The sequence below is a fragment of the Scleropages formosus genome, chromosome 21 (genome assembly GCF_900964775.1).
Source record: "Scleropages formosus chromosome 21, fSclFor1.1, whole genome shotgun sequence".
Lineage (NCBI taxonomy): Eukaryota > Metazoa > Chordata > Actinopteri > Osteoglossiformes > Osteoglossidae > Scleropages > Scleropages formosus.
Window position 1 is genome coordinate 15172072 of NC_041826.1, and position 11124 is coordinate 15183195.

An 11124-nucleotide genomic window follows, 5' to 3' on the forward strand; every position below is an offset into this window, starting at 1 on the left:
CTGGAAACTTCTAGATTCAAAGGCAGCAGCTAAAACCACTATGCGATCCAGTGGTAAGTCCTTGCTCTTACTAACTAAACTGATTTATAGGAATGTGTTTCTGATTTGCTATTAAAGAGTATTTTTGTGTCGATAAGGGTCAAAAATTAATTAAATCCATTGTGATTTAATGTTGTATAGCAATAAAATACATAAAAGTCCTATGGGGTGAATACTTAAAATAGTTACAGTAAACATACTGTATTTTGGAGACGTGCGTGTGCATAAAACACAAATAAAATTTAGGGCGAGAAGGGTAATCTGTTTCGCTTGCTGTTTAAAAGTTAAGAACCAAGGTCATTTTAAGAATAAGAATAAGATCATTTTGTTGCATTTTGATATAGCAGTGAGCATCCCTACAGAAGCGCTGATGCAATTTCAACCACAAAAGTTGTTCTAGCGAAGGCAGAGTGTCTTGTCCACTGGCAGAAATGGGAGAACGCACAGGTTCTCACAGCCATTTACCACACTTTCAAATGCATTTCACCAGGCATTAGCTGCTGGACACATCATGTCCGAAGTGCAACGTCAAGCTGTCACACCAAGGTCCCAGCCATGTTCTTTCAAGAATGTTTTTAAGGGATAATGGCTTTAGGCTAAGAGGTGAGATTTCCTTGAGTACCTGAAAAAGTGCACCTTGATACACTGAGTGAAATGTAGGTCTGCTTTCGAATGACTTTGTTTGCTTGTTTGGCCGTTTATTTTTTGACGAATGAAGATGAAACATCTGGCAGTCTGATGGATCGTCGTTGTTTCTCATGGGGTCCTAGGGGGCAGATGAAAATTTACAGAAGCTGAATAAAAAGCCTTTTGTCAGATGGTCCTGTTGTTTTTTTTTCCTAATGAATATAATCTCTTTAAAGTTCGAAATTATCATTGCGTTGTTTTACCATTGCATCAGTGGATGGTGTTTGAAGGAGGAGGGTTAACTTTCCGAGTATACTGCATGCTTGGTTTTTCAGGTCATTCTTTTATATGTAATCTGCCAACCTGTACAGTTGCTCTTAATATGGAAAAATAGAGGCAATTTCAATTCATCTGAATTAATAGCAATACTTATGAAGTGACAGCTTGCTTATTGTTTCATTATGGGCTAATGCAATCTCTTCAGATCTGCCCGATTTCACCCTTTTCTTATGATACCGTTTAAATGGTCATTTTGTTGTGCTGTGACAATCTTTGCAAAACATACTCATCGGGCTTTTATTCTCCTCCCAATATAGTTATGGTAATTTAGTCATTAATGACATATTCGTTCTTCTCCGCCATTACGGCTTTCAAAGACCTGATGAGTTATTATAATTAATGCATGTTTTATTAATGTAGGTGATACATTTCACAGACCTTCCTGCATTATTTCTGAAGATGAAAATCTCAGCTGTAGAACATGACATGATCTATATTTTTTGAAGTAATCTCTGAAACTATTTGTTAGTGGCAGACACCATGCTGCTAAAATTAATGCTTCTGAATGAAAATACAATTTCTCATTCAATTTATGGAAAGTTTTAGCATCCAGAGTGGACGACATTGACTCTCCATGAGGTAGAACAACATCACAGTGAGGATGCCTTATTTCAGAGACAAACAGCAGCGTGCAATAATGATCATGCTTTACGGTCGATTACTTGGCTTGAATTTAAAAATGAGATGAAACTGAATGCCGCTGACTGACACCTGAAATGAAAAATGGCCCATTCTCGATGATTATTCCAGCAAACTCAGAGGAGAAGAGAAACAGAACTAGAGCTTCGTTCCTATTGCTCAGTAATATCTGGATATGTTCCACTGTGGGGTCAGGGGCTTTTGAGGTTGGCTTTAGATGCAGTTCAAGCAAAAACTCCTCAACTCTGAAGAAGACATCTTGTTTCCTCAAACGCCAGGCTTTTCTCTGCTTTCCACGCACACACCGATGCACAGGTGATTAATGGTCTTCTTTCAGCAGCAAACCATTTCTCTGTCATCTCCCAGGAGATGACGGGAGGTCCTCTGGGCCTGCTTCCAGTTTACAGTCAACTTCAGAAGTGGCTCAGAGAGAAGAAAAAACTGCTGGGAGTTTCTTAATGAGTGAGGTGAGAAGATGGGCTGTCTTTGCGTCTGCTGGCCTGATACAGACTGGGACTGTCTACCTGCCTTGGGGACCCGTTGGCTGACTGCGTGAGAGTCTATTTATTTGGCCACTTCATCTGAACTGCAGGTAAAGGCATTGGCTACAGTCTGGGCTGAACTGTTCTCTCTTCATGAACTTGCTAAGAGTGTTGGGCTCACCTCACAGAAAAATGATATCTAAACAGTGGCTTTGACAACCATTTACCTTGAAGCAGGGATAATATAAATGTGTTGCTGATTATGTCCACAGTCCTTAAACTGTAAATGTCACATTTGGGCCTGCTGGATATTGGAAACACAGCTTAACATTGTGAAAAGAACTTCTTCAGATACTGTTTGAACCCACAGTAGCAGTTTTTCTCCATAATTTTGCTCTGATTTTAGTTTCTTTTCAACTATTCTACATATACATATATACACACAAACACACACTATATATATGTAGTATATATTATGTATACACACACACACACACACATTTTCAGAACCGCTTGTCCCTTACGGGGTCACGGGGAACCGGAGCCTACCCGGCAACACAGGGCGTAAGGCCGGAGGGGGAGGGGACACACCCAGGACGGGACGCCAGTCCACCGCAAGGCACCTCAAGCGGGACTCGAACCCCAGACCCACTGGAGAGTAGGACCTGGTCCAACCCACTGCGCCACCTCATTATGTATATACTTACATATATACATATATTTATATTTATACATGTTTATGTACATATACACACAGGTCCATGATTTTGTAGAACATTCTTATATAATCAATCAATCAATCAATCAAAAGTTTATTTATCAAATTCCCAACAATACAGCGTACAGCAGTGGTTGCTGGCAGTGAAATGTCTTTTTCTGCAAGCTCATGGGGGGGTGAAAAAGTAACATACATTAAGATTACAGTATACACAATATACACCATACATCACAAAGTTCTACAGCAATCACTGAATGTATTAACAGGGAATAATTTTACTTTTTTGCTGTAACACTGACAGAGATCCCCTTAGAGCCATATACAACATCTGGTTCTTACAGAGCACTATAATCCTGATCACTGTTTAGATAGCTCTTCATCCCCGTTGAAGTGCCTCTCCTGTACCAAAAGGCTCACCTTTTGGGACATTTGTAGCATAGCTGGCACCCTGCCATCGGGCATCCAGGTGTGCGGCACCTCCGAAGGATGTCGACAGATGAGTCACGAGCATCCACTTCCCCTTCCAGGTGTTGTTCAGAGGAAATCGGACACGACTTCCAGCCGACATCTGAAAAGTAGCTGAAACATTGACAGAACAATTCATCACCAGCAGAGCAATTACTTTCAAAAACAGCACAAGGGCAACGGACCGAGCGGGGAATCGGGTGCATCTTTATTCAGCTTTTTTACAATTTGTATTGTCTGTACACAACCATCTGAATAGTGAGAATGACGGTATTACCATAAAGTGATTGAAAAAGAAGAGAAGGCATTTTATTGGAATAACTGACGGCGAGAGAGTTGGCGAGACACTAGCGATGCAGCTTTACTGCTGCAAATGGTATGCAGGGCTGGAAGTAATCCAATGGTGTGGACACAAAAGACAGATGTCCCTTTGCCCCCATTTGTTATGTCACTGTACAGACACTTTAGCGCCCCTCTCCATATTAGATCAGCTACAGGTAATTATGTTTGATGAATGGCATACCTCTAATGTTGGTATGTTTTATGAGGAATACCTCTCAGTGTAAAACAACTGAGGGCAATTAGATCCTATTCAAGGGCATACAGAAAGGTAATTGAGGATGAAATGAGTAATAGATCCACTTAAAGCTGAAGCCCGTGTCTGTTGACATTACGTAGATGTACGGCGTTGCTCATGATTGAGTGCTGTCCATCATTTTGACTCTTCATTTAATAGCACCACACCTAAGAGCTAGATATAGGTAGGTATTGGTACGCAAAACGGGTCCCGTACACTCAGTAGCAGAGAGTCTCTAATGTGGCAACTAATTGGCACCAGGAGCTTTATGATTAAAATATACTCAATGAAGTTACTAGGATGAAGCAAGAAAAGTAAAAAAACGTTGCTCACTGCAAGGTCTGCTGAGTTCTGTAAGAAAGAAATGTGGTCTATTATGCTAAATATGAAGAGGCAGGGCTTTTGTTTTCATATTCATTCATTCATTCATTCATTCATTCATTCATTACACTGTCGTCTTACCTTTTCCTAGGTCTCACGCAGTTTGGTTATATGGTGTAATGTCAATGAGCTCAATATTGTGGGTTCCCAGGACACAGTACATACTTTCACAGCAGCCATTAGATAAGTTTATATTTCCTTGCAAACACTGAGATGAGCTGCACAGTGTCTAAGTCAATAACTTAAAAACCGAATAAGTGCTATCAGGCTTACGCTACTGGTTTTGCTGAAAGCGGGGATTGAGGGATGGATTAAAAGGTTAGGACTCGTCCCTGTCCCACCACTGCCTACATAAACAGAGTAGAACAGACACAGCAATGCATCAGCAGGAGCCAAAAGACAATTACCATGTGAAGGACATTCCGATGACGAAGAGTGTTTATATTCCTCCTCTGAAACAAAAATAGACTTGTTCATCAACTCCAGTGGCTGACTCACTGCAGCCAGGTCGGTATAAAGAACGCAGATGCCTGCAAGGCGGAATCCGTGATGAAGAATTCCAAGTTCAGCTGAGGTTTTTAAGGAGTCATCACTCAAAAGGTATGTAGTTAGCATCAACTGAGCTACCTGTACAAGTTTTGAGTATGATGCAGGTCTGTCACAGAGCACAGTCAAGGCGCTATGGTCCCTACCTTCAACACATGTAACCACATGTAAAAATCATGGACTCGCTGTACAGTGACAGCCACCTCAATATAGGAAACACAGCTGAGAGCTTTAATTTGAGAACAGGTGTATTGGGGTCTTCTGCACACCCTGTTCTGTCACTCATCACTCTCCCAGTGGGATTAGGCACAAAAACTGTTTTAATTAACACTAGAGACAGGCAACCCTGGGTCACGTGGGATCCATCTACTGCTGGGAGTCAGTGAAGGACCCTGTATTTCTTACCAGCCCAGACAAGTTTTTCAGTAGATGTGCTGAGCTGGTTTAGTTAAAAAAACACAAAGGTCAAAGGGGAGCTCGAATGACAAACCAGAAGAGGGCAGATATGGTGACATCTCCCTGTCAAATCTGCCCGTGGAGTTGACCTGTGACGAGCCGCCAGCTGCTTTACAATGTAAATTTCCCACCTTTCCCAGGTCCTGCCATAACAGTCATTATTCATGCAGATATTGTGAAACTGGCAATTAACGAAAAACATCTCTGAAAAGATGAAAAGACATTGATTGGAATACTAATTAGAAGAATGGTATCTCTATTTTAGGCTGCGTAATTAACAATTACAGTGCAGAATAATGAATGCATTTAGACTTGACCTTGCTAAAAAATGTTTAGTTTTTCAGCTGAATTTAATTCAATTAAAACATATTTCCTGAACTGTCAGTTTAATCATGAGTTGTTGCAAAACTGGTCACTTGATATGACATCATTAAAAAACCTAATCAGCCCTTTGGTGAAGACAAAACCAGGCTGTTAGAGAAACTGGGCTCTCTGATGATCATAAGGACTGAGCTCTTCTCTGGAACGCCATCCTTTCGTCACTCAGGTTCGGTCATTCGAAATATTGTGCTCAAGTTTTTGTATTATGAAGCAGCAAACTTTTCAATTAAAAATAAAAAACGGAATAGAGTTAAGATGTTTAAAGTCCTTGAGGCCTCATTGACCCATGAAGTGCTTTGCAAGCCAATGTTTGCATGGGAAAATGTAACATGGATGTGTTTTCTTCCCTTTTTTAAAGACTGTGACTTTTTATTTGGAGTTGTTTTCAGCTCCCCGTTGTGTTTTCCCAGTGTGAATTGCCCAAATACTGGCTCCTATCTCAGCATGGAGCCTGGACTTAGTCCAAATCAAGTTTTAATTGGGAAATTCAAAGAGCAGTATTGACGCTAGGCACCTCGGTCCCGCCGTTTCTCTCGTGACACAGAACAAACCCTGCAATTCAGAAATTTCGATATGGTGCTTCAGAGCAATTCTCCCATCACTTATTCATTTTGTGTGTTACTCAAGCTATTTCCATTCCCTTTCACTGCCTTTAGTTGTTAACTCCTCCATTCTCAGTGCTCTGTCCAGCACAGGCGCTCGCTCCACTGGTGCCATACCATCACGCAGGCGTGCGGTGCCTGTCCTGCTGAGTTGGTGGGTGTCCGGCCCACAGGCTGGTGGGTTCCCACCATGTTCGTGATGCAGGCCTGCTGCTCCGCTCAGGGCTTGGCAGGGTGTACCGTGTGGGGCATATGGCAAGTCCCATTTCACCCGAATCACTTGGGTGCCATTGGCCCATAAGCATGAACTGGCTGGAGCTGCTCCCCCATTTGTCAGAACCCATTACCTACAAACAGAGGCGATGGACTGTATTCAGGGTGCAAAACAGAACCAGTAATTGCAATGCAGACATTATTTTGCTCTAAGGCTGCCAGCTCACAGCTGGAGAATCCCCTAGCAGCTGTGTTGCCTTCTCCTGAGCACCTCTGTCAGCCCTCTTGGGCTCTGCCCCCTCCGCCTCCAGCTCTGGACTTTCCACCTGGGGGCCACGATGGTTGCACCTCAAACCCGTCTCTCTCCGTGTCCCCAGATTCGCTGGGAGCTATATATAGCCATGAAGACCCTGGATGGTTCCTCTAGGGGAAAACAAATCAACATTCATGGATGGAACTAATGTCTCGTAGTGTTCTTATGTAATGGATTTAGAAAAAAATATAGAAAAATACTGCAAATAAAATCAGTCCCTTTGTTTGGATATGTACATACATGTACCTATGCATGAAGAGACATACTGTTTCGTGACCTTGGCTAGCAGACTCATCCAGATGAAGCAATATTACCTCCAAATTTTGCCTTCATTAATCTGGTTCCTTAGTTCCTCTACAACAAACAGCACTCACGTTGAAATGTATGCCTTGTAGCTGTGCTTCTGCCAAATGTTTCTGAAAGCAAAAATGCCACATTATTTCTCACAAATTCAATTTAAAGTTCCTTGTTCTTGGCCCTCATGCTGGAGTGTGACTTTCTGTAGCAAGGAAAAAGATTGCAGGCCTTGAAACATTTTTTTCTTGACTGTGTTGTCTGGGACTTCCTCATTATGCAAGATGCAAGAGCCAAGAAAGCGATAGTCTCTGCTCACGGACTGGTGGCAACACAAAAAAAAAATAAAAATTACTAGAAAATACAATGGATCCTCCTGGTGGACTTGGTGGATGCAGAATAATGGATGTCACACTACAGAGTAATTACAATGTTTCTTTTGGCTTGGGATGAGAAAAAAAAAAAAAACTTAAATGAGTCCTGTGTGTGAAAATGCCCACCCAACATTTTCCCTCCTTGCCTCACTCCCCACAATTAGAATGCTTTTGGATGTCTCTCTTTTCTAGCAGTTACCCGGCGTGCCAAGCAGTCCTCTTCTCCAGCAAGCGGCTGCCATCTGCCTCACTTATCAGACTTGCCTGGTAACTCTGTTTATAGTTATTATTGTTTATTTCTGTTCTTCATATCGTTGAGTGTTGGTTACCAAGAGGGGGCGGGGTGGTGGTGGGGGGGTTGCTGATGCTGAACAACAGCAGATTTCTGTCCATGCCAGTGGGAGTTTACCAAGCTCAATATGTACAGTGAATAGGAAAAAAAAGTAAAAAAAAATGTGTCCTGTGTTTATTGTCATCATTTGCACATTTGTTCCCCTGTTTAGTGTAAATTCCAAGGTGAATTCATGTCTAATGGGGTAAATGGTTTTTGCTGACCTTAAGCTGAAGCCTTTCAACCCGTCTTCCCCTCTCAGCCACAAAACATGGGATACTGAGCAATTAGCACACCTTCCAGGACCAGCTTGTAGGTGTCAGTATATGAGGGGCAAATGCACAAATATGTGCCTATAATTTACTGTAGAGGGATTTATCTGGAAGGGGTCTTTCTATGGGTGTGGTTCCTAATCCGAGTGGCATGGCAACACTTTATCAAGGTTCATTTGGGTTAAAATGCTGGGCATCTTTCTCTCCTGTTGTTGGGGAAGGATTTTCTTTAAGGAACACTCTGCTGCGTGGGTAGAGCTCTTGGGGTAAAAATAACACCACCAAGTACTGCAACACAAAGAAAATTATTTCATATACATCAAAGTGTGGCTGGAAACAGCACCTATTTTTTTTTTCTTTTAGTTTGTGTTTCTGGTTCTGTCTTCTGTTGTTGTGTGTGTTTGTAAGAGAGCAAGAGGGTGTGTGACATTATGCATGTTTCACTCTAGGTCTTTGTGTTATAACTGTAAATTCATGCAAGATGTTATATAGATCGTCTATACAGGTGTCCTTGGTACAACAAAGGCTCCTTTTGGGAAAATTCCAAGTTACAAGCAAATTTAATTTATACCTTAAAATTTACATAATGAGATGTCAGTTCTTACCTACGAGAAACACGTTACAAGAACAGACATTTCAATTCGAAATACATGCACTGGTGATGTAGAGTGAAAGTGAACACATTTTCCGTGCCAAGCTAACTTGTTAGCTGGGGCTCACAGACTGTCTCAGAAGTCTGGACAATCATTATCACATTATAACAATTATGAGCAAACAAGTTTTGAAGAAAGTTCAACAAGTTCCTATTCTCTTGGGACTTTACTTAAAATTTGAGTCTGTAAAATGCATAATATTCTCTTTAAATGCAATACAGGAATATTCAACTTTGTGATTTAATTTGCTGTTCTTTTAAAGCGAATGATTCTTTACGAATATCTCAGTAGAGAGGGGCTTCGAGCATCATGACCGATTAAAATAACATCAGAGTCCTTCCCTTGTCATTAACTGCTTGTCCAGTGCATACTGGCAGATACACATTTCTATATGCATACATACACATACACTCAATGGGCAGTTTAAAGTCAGCAATTAAGCTGAAACACATCTTTGTACTGTGGAAGGAAAGTGAAGGAAATTCATCCAAACACAGAGAACATGCAGAGTCTATACTCGCTAAGATGGATTTGAACTCACAGCCTAGCTATTAGAAGCTCCATGAAGCAGCCTCTTCTGTATATACAAAAGCAGAAAATCCCTCATATTTTATTAGTACTGTGTTTGTGCTCGTTTGTGCCATGAAAATTGGGATTTGAGTGTAAATTTGGGATTTAAGATAACTTTTTTCCACACAGATATCACCCTTGTACAAAAGCACAGAGACCCAAAACCTAGCTCATTTGTTTTTGCCTTTTTGCAGTACCAAAATGAAAGAACAAATCAAAAACAATACAGTAACAGCAAAATGACTGATAGTAAGGTAAATTTCGAGAAAAAAACGATGATACAAAGAAAGAAGCAAATGTGTAAAAGTAGTTTTGAGCCAATAGGTCTTAAGCCTGGTTTTAAAGGATTACAGAGCAGTTTTAATGTACTGGACTTAGTTCTGAAATAGGTTTTCTCTGTGTTCAAGAGATAAAACAATCATTTAGCGTGTTTCTTGTGTTACCATATATGAGCTGGGAGAGGCAGAAGCAACAGACATTCTGCAGTTCCACCTGTGCTTGGGTGTCTCGCGGCAATTGAGCTTTGATTGCAAAACTTTATGTTCGAGATGCCGTTTACCTAACTTTTTAGCAAATTATGAAGTGAGTGTTGATAAAATGATAAAGTGGGGGTGCTAAAAACAAAAAGCAGAAAACAACAGATTTAGAAATGAAAATGTAAATAATAGTGTGGCATGAAAGTATAATTCTGCACTGTATTTATATTAATGTTATTTTAACATCATGTCTGAAATTAGTGAAAAAATTTAACAAAGCCCATTATATAATGAAGTATTTATGTAAATTCATATATCCTTACAGTTCCTATAATAAAATGGGTTTTTCGACCTACGACTAAATTGATGATGAGGTTGTCAGAACGAAACCCTGTCATAACTCAAGAGCCACTTGTATTCTCTGATTTAAATTACTTTACAAGGGGATCTTCAGGAAAAAAATATGCTCAGTAATCCAAAGAATCCCATAGTTTCTGTGCCCTCGTGTGTGTGTGTGTAAATTCAGTTTCCCACCTGTGTGTGTTTGTGCACAATTTTTCAAGACCGAGAGACAATAACATTTCTGGCAATGTCCCTGCTCATTGATCTGCCCTCGTAGTGCTGAGTCATTGCTCCAGACTGAACCCAATCTAAATAGACCTGCTCCTCACTACACACAACCCCCCGCTGTTCCACACCCCCTTCTCCCAGATACCTGTCCAGGATAGTCATAACTCAATAATGAGCACAATGCTCCCCCACTTATCTGGCCTCCATGAGGCTGCTAGACTCAAACTCCTTCCTTCGATCAAAGCCCTGCTGGTGATGTTAAAAAAACACCCAGAAATCATCCGAGCGAACACTGAAAAGATGCTCTGACCTGCTCAAGAAGAATCTCCTTGCTCAGAAACCCTGAATGTGAAGGCTGCTGCTACTGGTATTTTGCACAGACTGCTGATGAAGAGGCTGCCCAATGAAATGCCACAAGAGCCAGTCAGGTGGCTCATTGAAGAAAGTACCTTAAACATCTGTCTACTAGCTCAACACCTCACAGAAAAATCCTAGTTTTACTATGAGAAAGGCAATATCCTAAACTGAAATTAACAATGGAAAAGTACCTCTACCAAATTTATTTCTAAGCTTGATCTTAACATGTTTTGTAAATATGAGTAGACAGCAGTGACGGAGGAGGTTATCTATGACTGCATTACAAACTCTTTATTGGCTACCTTCACATACTGCATGCGTATGCCATCTAATAGAGTGAGATAGGACAAGCATAAAGTCCAATGTCACATGACTGAATCACACTGAATTACAATGCTGTCCTTGAATGTTCCTTATGCCCAACCTGGAATCATAAATGTGATCATTCT